Below are 9,494 nucleotides of genomic sequence, written 5' to 3' on the forward strand. Positions count from 1 at the left end.
ATGCCCTTATTAGTTTCTTCACCTTCTGGGATACCAATTATTCAGATATTGGGGCATCTCAGGGTGTCCAGTGTCTCTCGAATATTATCCTCAGTTTTCTTGGCTGTTTTCTCAGTATTTTTTTTTCCCTAGGTCATTGGTTTTGTCTTTTACACTTGAAATTCAGTCTACTGCATAGTCTAATCTGCTTTTGATACTTTCAAGGGAGGTTTTATTTCCTACATTACATCCTTTATATATAACAGTTCTGTTTGATTATTTTTTATGGTGTTCAATTCTTCTTTCATATCATGGAAGGACTTCCTATCTCTTGGAGCTCCATGTCTCGTTTTTCCTGCATCTCATAGAACTTTGTTACAATAAATATTCTAAATTCTTTTTTTTTTCTTTTGGAGAGGTTTTTGCTATATGGCATGTGAGCTCACCAGAGAGACAGAGAGAGATGGAGAGACAGAAAGTAAGAAATCACCCTCCAAGGGCATGGCCATGCGGCAATGCTGCAATCCCTTCTCCACCATTCTCCTCTAGGGATCTTGGGCACTCATGCACATGCGCCCGGCGTGAGTTTAAGCCACCGGATTCGGCACTCAAACCGCGGTCGACTACATGGGAGTCCAGCGACATAGCCGTTACGCCAACTGCTGGGCTCCTAAATTCCTTTTCTGACATTTCAGTAAAATTGTCTTATTTTTCCCTACTTAGAGACAAGTTACAGTGTTCCCTTGCTGGAAAATGTACTACTTGATTCTGTCATTCTGAAGGCTCTTCAATTTTTAGTCATTTGGTAATGTACTCCCTTCTGGCTAATTTGTTGGAGAAGGATTCTGTGACTGTGAGCTTTTGTATTTCCCACACTGTGAAATGATTTGGTGCTGTTTGCTCCTTTCTACTGTGTCCACCAATGCAGGAATCACCGGAGGAGTTTTGCAATTGGATTTATAAAGAGGAATTTCACTGTTTTTGCAACCACTACAGTGAGGTGCAAAGAAATCTCTAAAACTCACAATGTTCAAGTGTTTAGCTACTATGCACCTAGTTGTCTCTAGACAGTGGGTAAGGGCTAAGCAGTAAAGCAGGAAACTAAGGTAAAAGAAAAACAGTGTAGGAAAAAGAAATGGGGGGGGGGGAAGAGGGGGGGGGAGGAAAGTACTAGAAGAAAAAGAGAAAAAGACCGAAAAGAAAAAAAGAAGAAGAAGAAAGAAAAGAACTCACTTCAGAAAACATGAAATTGTGGGACCAGCAGTTAGCTTAATGACTATGTCGCTGAACTCCCATGTAGTCGACCACGGTTCACGTCCCGAACCTGGTGGTTTAAAACTCACGCCGGGCGTGTGTGAGTGCGTGCCCAAGATCCCGAGAGGAGAATGGAGGAGGAGGGATTGCGGCGTGGCCATCCCACATGGGGGATGATTTCACACCCTATAGCGAAAAACCTCTCCAAAAAAAAAAAAAAAGAAGAAGAAAACATGAAATTGTGTTAAAAATGGAAAGACACAAGGTGTGCTTGCAGACTGCCCGAAGGTCCGACACAGGTTAAGGTAAAGATGCCTGGCTGCTTTCTATCCTGGGTGAAGAAAGAATAGAGAAATTAACAAGAGAAAGGCACAAGCAGGGTAGAAAAGATATATTTTTTTTTTAAAGAGAAAAAATAAGTTGGAAGGGACAGAGAAGAACAAGAGGGGGCCACTTGCCTACCTGGCTAACATAGGGTGTCTGGAGTGGAGTCCCTGGTTTGAGGAGGACTTCATAGCCCTGAGCTGAACCCAGAGGCTCAACACAGACTAAGGTGAAGATGTCTGGCCACTTTCTATCCTGGCTAACATGGGGGTCTGGAGAGGGGTCCTTGTCTGGGAGAGGGCTTCACAGCCCTTAGCTGAACCTAGAAACCCAACACAGGCTCAAAATTTTGAGAATTCACGCATGCACCCAGCTTAGTTTCAATCTGCTAGGTTGGGACTTGAACCTCAGTCAGCCATATGGAAGTCTAGGGATGTAATCATGGACACCATCTGCTGGTTCCAGTATCTTCAATTATTTTTAACTACTTATTCTCCATGGGTTTTAGGTTCTTCTCAATTCAAATTATCGTATTCTTTTTATAATAAAAAATTCAGTATCAAAATATGGTTTCAAAGACATTATGGCAAGTCCTGAAGTTATCAGTGTATAGCAGATTGACACAATCATATTTTCTATTAGAAAAACTGAAGTAGTTCAAGTCTGTTTTTATCACCCATCAGGCATGACAAATAACTTTCAGGGAAAATTCAGAGTTCTCCTTCTTAATAACTTTCTTGTCCACTGGAGATTGTGAAGGAAGACAATTATCACTAGAGATAAAATGGCAGCTAGTGGGATCACTGAAATAGATCTCTGAGTGTACCACTACCACCACCACCACCACCACCACCACCCCCTGCCAGCACTGGCCAAGGGTAAGGAACAAGTGCAGGGGGATTCCTTGTCTTCTTTCATCCTTAGGCTCCCTCCTGGGGGGAACATTGAAGTCACAGAGTTCTCTAAGAGTTCAAAAAGAACAAAAACTTAGAAAAGGGTTGGCAATCCCATTTGATGACCAAAGATGACTTTTTATGATACTGGTAAAGTGAAAACACGTCTTCCTTTCTCTCTGGTCATTATGCTTGATACTTAAGAGATGTTGAAAAATAAATCTTTCAAAGACAAAAATTCCTTTTACATTCATTTAATGTATACTTTGTACAGGACACTCTACTAAGGGTATGGGGATGTCCTATTACTTCTGAGATGCATAAATAGTAGAATGGTGTAAATGTAGGGGCCAGCAGGTGGCATGGTGGTTAAGGTGCTGGATTCCCACACCTCAATGGCCAATTTCCATTGGGCAACCACGGATCAAGTCCTGGACATAGCAGCTTGAAAATCATACTAGGTATGTATGTGTGTCCAAAATCCTGAGAGGAGAATGGAGGAGAAGGGATTGTGGCCAGCCTACCTGGTGGGTAATTTCTGACTTTCCCTCTCTCTTTTTCTGTCTCTTTGTGGTGAAAACACGCGCCCCATGGAAAACAAAAACAAAGAAAAAAAGGTGTAAATATAAATGCATAAGTGTGAAATATAAAAATATGAAAAGTAGCATTAGTACAAGTATACAACTCAAGAGAAGACAAAATCCTTAACTCTAGAAAACAAAGCATAGAAGTAGATAAGTAATGTTTTAGACAAAAGTCATAAAATTCTATTTCACCAGTTCTGACTTATGTACTTAATCTATCTTCTGGTGTGGTCCGATCTTTCTGTTTTAATTCTGGACTATAACATTCAACTCTAGACTTGTCCCTACCATTAAGCTGCCCATTTTCTTAGTTGCTTTTGAGTTCTTATTTCTGTGTGTCTGACTTTAGTTTTCCTGATATAGTACTCACTTCAGAACTTCTTGGAGAACTGGTGTGGTCTTGGTAAATTCTTTTTTTTTTTTTCCATATCTTCTTTCCTTTTTTTAAATTATTTTGTTTTATACATTCAATCACTGTACATCACTACAGCTTGTGAAATGAATTTGCCCAACATAAATATGCTTCACATCAGTCCAGTTGAAGATATCATACAAACTATCATCAACAGACAATCCTCCATTTCTGTGTCTTCAAATGTCTTACTTCTCTATTTTTCTCCTTTAGTCCTTTCCTCTCACTCTCTCCCTCTCCCACCCTCCTACCACACTGTCTCCAGTATCCATAACCATTTTCTATATAGAATTTTTCTCATCTATCGTTTTAAATTTCCAATGCTCATAAATTTAATCTGACTAGTTCTTTTAGGTTTTGTTTATCTGAGAATGTTCTTGTCTTCCCAGATGAAGGATAATCTTGCCGGATGTAGTATTCTTGGTTGAAATTGTTTTTCTCTCAACACTTTGAGTATATTTTCCCATTCTTTCTTTGCTCACACTGTTTCCAATGAGAGGTCCACTGTTAGCCTGATGGGATATCCTGTCTAGGTAACTTGATGTTTTTCTTTTGCCAATCTTAGTATTTTGTCTTTGTGGTTTTGGTAAATCTGGCTATAATGTGTCGTGGAGAAGATCTTCTTGCATTGATTCTACTTGGGTTCCTTCGTATTTCTTGGGTCCAGATCTTTGAATGCCTTTCTAGGTTTGGAAAATTTTCTTCCAAAATTTCATGGAATAGATTATCAATACCCTTATTAGACTTTTCACCTTCTGGGATACCAATTATCCAAATATTTGGATGTTTAATGGCATCTAGTATTTCTCATATATTATCCTCATTTTTAGGACTATTTTCTCAGTCTGTGGTAGATTTTTCTAGTCCAGAGATTCTGTCTTCTACATCTGAGAATCAATTTTCTGTATAATCTAGTCTGCTTAATTTCAAGGGAGGTTTTGATTTCCTGTATATTATGGTCTTTATCTCTAAAAGTTCCATTTGATTCTTCTTTTATGGTGTATATTTCTTCTTTCAGATCTCGCAAGAACTTCCTCACCTCTCAGAACTTCATGGCTCCTTTCTCCTGCCTCTTCTGGAGTTCATTGTCTCTTTTCTCTTCCATCTCTGTTAACTTTGTCACTATGAATATTCTAAATTCTTTATCAGACATTTCCATGAGTTCCATTGTACTGTCTGTAGATGAAGAGGAGTCAGTCTTTTCCCTTGGAGGAGAGGTATTTTCTTCATTTGTCATATTCCTTGTGCCTCTGTGGTGATTTCTAGTCTTCTGGTGGGTTATTAGTTTCTTCCTAATTTCTAGAAGTTTAATCTGAGCATTCAGAGGCATACAGGAAGAGGTGATCTGCAAACTCTTTGCCATTCCATTTTTCTCCAGAGAGCTCCACCAGTTTCAGTTCTCAGCAGAAACTCTTCATTTCTCTTACTCCCGAAAGCACTAGTTCTCAGCTCTCACGGTGGACTCCTCAACCTATTTTTATAAATTAGCATCATCAGATGCTGTGACCACTTCCTAAATATTTCACATCCATCTGTCTTACATTTTTTTCTAGACAGAACAAGTAAAATTCCTCTATTATTCACTCACTGTATTATTCACCTTTTCATTCATCATTGAACATATGTGCAAAAATAACAAAAGAACCGCCTTACTGAATAGTAGAAGTACTACAGCAATAAATTAGTCACATATGCTTAATGAGCAAAGAAATCTGGATCATAAAATCAGGAGCCTTTGGGATTTAGTAAACATGGAGTAAATTAAACATTTTTATTGTTGAGAGCATGAATATGTGCATGAAATATTTCCCTTCAGTTTCTGAAACAGTAAATGGAATACACTGGATTCTTTTTAAAAAAGAAGGAAATGTGAAAGTGTCAGAAGCCAGTAATCTATGGATATTTTGAGTTACCTGCGTTATCTAGATACTAATAATTAGGGTACATGAAGCTGTAAGGAAAAATTAAATAAGAAACAACAGTGATAATATCTTTATTTCAAGGTGCTGTAGGGTTCTGGTAACAAAACAGTTAATCATAGAAAAAGTCAAATGAAGTCTTCTTAACTTAATTCCTTTCACCTCACTAATCTTACAATGAAATCATGGTAAGCACCTGGAGGATAAAAGGCTAAGGATATAATAAAGGAAGAACAGGGAATAAAGAAAATCTGAGGAGAAAATAGAAAGGAAACTCAATATGGGAGAAGTCCAGGAAGCCAAAAAGAATATGGATAAAGTTCTTTGAAATTCAGGAAAATAAAGAAAAATTCAAGAATTGATAACAGGTAAAGAGTCCAGGAAGGACAGGAGAAAACATATTTCTGAGAAATACATCAGTAAAAAAGACAGGAAAATACTAGCCAATTTCTTTCTGAACTTCTTCTGAAAAATAACATGGAAAAATCCCTGTGACTATAAAGGAAAACCAGCACAGAAAATTAAAATTAGTTGAAAATTTCAAGTGCACAGTAAATCAGTAGTAATTAGAATAAATTGTAATTGGGAAGGAAAAGTCAAGAAACCTATTTTTAGCTGAGAAAGCCTCCAACTCACAATTGACTAATGAATGGTATCACAAGTTAAAGTTTTGAAAGGACAGTGTATGGAGGAGCTTAACTTATCAAGTTCAGAGTCTTCTTTCATTTCTTAAGGATTGGGGGGAGGCTACAGCTGGCTCCCACTTTTGCAACCACTGCAGTACATTGAGCTCCATCGAGACTAACCCAGGGCAAGTGAGAGCTGGACAGGAACTGGGAGACTCTGAGCCTCGTGGAGGAAAGAACCTTTGCGCAAAGGAGATCCTAAGAAGAATGTCATCATATCCATTCTTCGTGCAAACTTGCCAGGATGTTTAAATTAGTTGAAAAACACGAAGCACCAGAAGCTTCAGTCATCTTCCCAGCATTTTCTTTGTTTTATTTCTTTTTATTTCAAATTTATTTATTTGACATTCATTCACTGTATATCATTGCAGCACACAAAATGAGTTTTCCCATGCAGAATACACAGTATATTATCTATATTAAAGATATTACCATACATGTTATCTTCAACAAATAATTTTCCATTTCTTGTTTATTATATATTTTGCCCCCCCCCCTTATTCCCTCCCTTTCACACTCTACCATTTCCCACCGTCCTCCCATATCATCTCTGGTATCTACAGTTGCTCTCCATGATTTTTTTCCCACATTTTATTGATTCACAGAAGATTCTTTTTTTGAGAGGTTTTTCCTATAAGGCACACATGCTCACCAGAAAGACAGAGAGAGACAGAAAGAGAAAAATTATCCTCCAGGAGATGGCCACACTCCAATCCCTTCTTCTCCATTCTACTCAGGGATCTTGGGCATGCACGCACACGCACCTGGCATGAGTTTAAGCCACTGGGTCCAGGTCTTGAACAGCGGTCGACTACAAGGGAGTCCAGCAACATAGCCATTGTGCCAGCTGCTGGTTCCTCACAAAAGATCTTCATTAAACTATATACTTTCGATTGCAAGTGCACCTGATATAAACATATCTATGAACACATGTCTGACTGTAGGCATAAAACTCGGTGAGTAGAATTAATATACTATAAAGAAGCATTTAGCTGAGGCTATATACTTTACTGTAGTCATTTAGTATATATATATATTTTTTTTTTGGTTGGTTTGTTTGATTCTAAGAAGTGCTCAGAGAGGAAGACCACATCTGCTAAAGAGGAAGGAACGTTTGAACATATGACAAAGGCAGACAAAACCTCTTATGAAAAAGATATAAAAATCTATATCATTCCCAAAGGGAAAGCAAAAAGAAGTTCAAGGATCCCAAAGCAGCCAAGAGCTCTCCTTAGGCCTTTTTCCTAGTCTATTGTGAGTATGGCCCCAAAATCAAAGGAGAACATTCCAGCCTATCCATTGGTGATACTGCCAAGGAACGGAGAGATGTGGAATAGCAGTGCTGCACATGATAAACAGCCTTATGAAAAGAAGGCCGCCGGGAATCAGCAGTTAGCGTAATGGCTATGTCGCTGGACTCCCACGCAGTCGACTGTGGTTCGTGTCCTGGACCCGGTGGCTTAAAACTCACGCCGGGCGCGTGTGCGTGCCATGCCCAAGATCCCGAGAGGAGAATGGAGGAGAAGGGATTGCGGTGTGACCATCCCCCCTGGGGGGTAATTTCTCGCTTTCTGTCTCTATGTCTCTCTCTGTCTGTCTGGCAAGCGCACGTGCCCTACAGTGAAAATCTCTCCAAAAAATAAAAGAAGGCCGCTGAATAACAAATACGTACAGGATACTGTTGCCTACCGAGCTAAAGCAAAACCTGATGCAGCAAAAAAATAAGAGTTGTCAAGGCTGAAAAGAACAAGAAAAAGAAGGAAGAGGACAAAGATGAGGAAGATGAGGACGATGAAGAAAATGAAAATGAAGAAAATAATGATGATAAAATAGTTGGTTTAGGTGCATTTTTCTACCTTGTGTATAAAGCATTTAACCTCCTGTACACAACTCTGTCCTTTCAAAGGAAAAAATATTGAAGTGTAAGGCAGTGCTACCTTGTAAATAAAGCATTTAACCTCCTCTACACAACTCTGTCCTTGCAAAGGAAAAAATATTGAAGTGTAAGGCAGTGTAAGATTTGTTTTTAAACTGTACAGTGTCTTTTTATTTACAGTTAACACACTACCGAATGTGTCTTTAGATAGCCCTGTCCTGGTGCTATTTTCATTAGCTGCTAACCTTGCCTGGTATAGTATGGGGAAATAAAGCATTTAACCTCCTCTACACAACTCTGTCCTTGCAAAGGAAAAAATATTGAAGTGTAAGGCAGTGTAAGATTTGTTTTTAAACTGTACAGTGTCTTTTTATTTACAGTTAACACACTACCGAATGTGTCTTTAGATAGCCCTGTCCTGGTGCTATTTTCATTAGCTGCTAACCTTGCCTGGTATAGTATGGGGATTGTAAATTGGCTTGAAACTTTAAAGCAGGTTTTGTTGGGCAGGGCACAAATTAGTTATATATGAGGATGGTAGTTTTTGTATCTTCAGTTGTCTCTGATGTCGCTTATATGAAATAACTGTTGTTCTGTTAACTGAACACCACTCTGTAAATGAAAAACAAAAAAGTTGCAGCTGTTTTTTTGACATGTTGAATGCTTTTAAGTAAATATGATATTTTTAATTAAATAAAAAGGATTAGGGTTGTACATTGGCATAGAAATGGCATTTGGAGTTGGAATATGTGACAGAGGTCCTAAGTTTAAGGAAGTTTTGTGCCGGCCAGTGATTGGTGGTTAAGACACTGGGTCCACATAACCAGCAGCACGGTTCAAATACTGGACCCAGCAACCTGAGAGACAAGCTGGGCCCATGTGCATGCATACCCAAAATCCTGAAAGGAGGGGGAAGCAGGACAAGGAACTGCAGTCAGGCTATTCCACAGGAGGGACACTGCTTCCTCACATCCCCTCTCTTTCTTTCTGTCTCTCTTGGGCCACCACATGCAGCCTTTGGAAATTTTTTTTTTAAAAAAAGGAATGTTTCCTTAGAAAAGTACATAAGATTGGAAATCAGGTCTCTATTAACCTAATCTTCATTTCGCCAGCTTCCTCATAATACTATAGTAAACTTTTGGAATACAGTAGAAGCAATGTTTATAGGGAATAAAAGGTCTGGCATTTAAAAAGTAAGGAATGAGAATGAACAGAAAAGGTAGGGAAACAGAAATAAAGAGAATGTAACATTGGAAAATTGTTAAGCAAAAAATGAGGAGGAAATAGCACACTCCAGAAAGGAGAGAGCCATGGGATGGTTTAGAGTTGAAGGGGCTATGTCAAAGACACCAGGATGGCCTGGGGGAAGTAAGATGATTGGGGTGGTCAGATCCCACATGGGAGAGTGGGTAGTTTGAGTCCTGGACCTGGTGACTTGAGAAACATACCAGGTGCACATCAGTGCATGCCCAAAGTCCTGAAGTAGAAATGGGGAAGAGGGGATTTCAGAGTAGCCATCCTCTATTAGTGGTGCTTTCTCTCTCTCTCTCTCTCTCTCTCTCTCTCT

Source organism: Tupaia chinensis, unplaced genomic scaffold, assembly GCF_000334495.1.
Source record: "Tupaia chinensis unplaced genomic scaffold, TupChi_1.0 Scaffold148367_1, whole genome shotgun sequence".
NCBI lineage: Eukaryota > Metazoa > Chordata > Mammalia > Scandentia > Tupaiidae > Tupaia > Tupaia belangeri.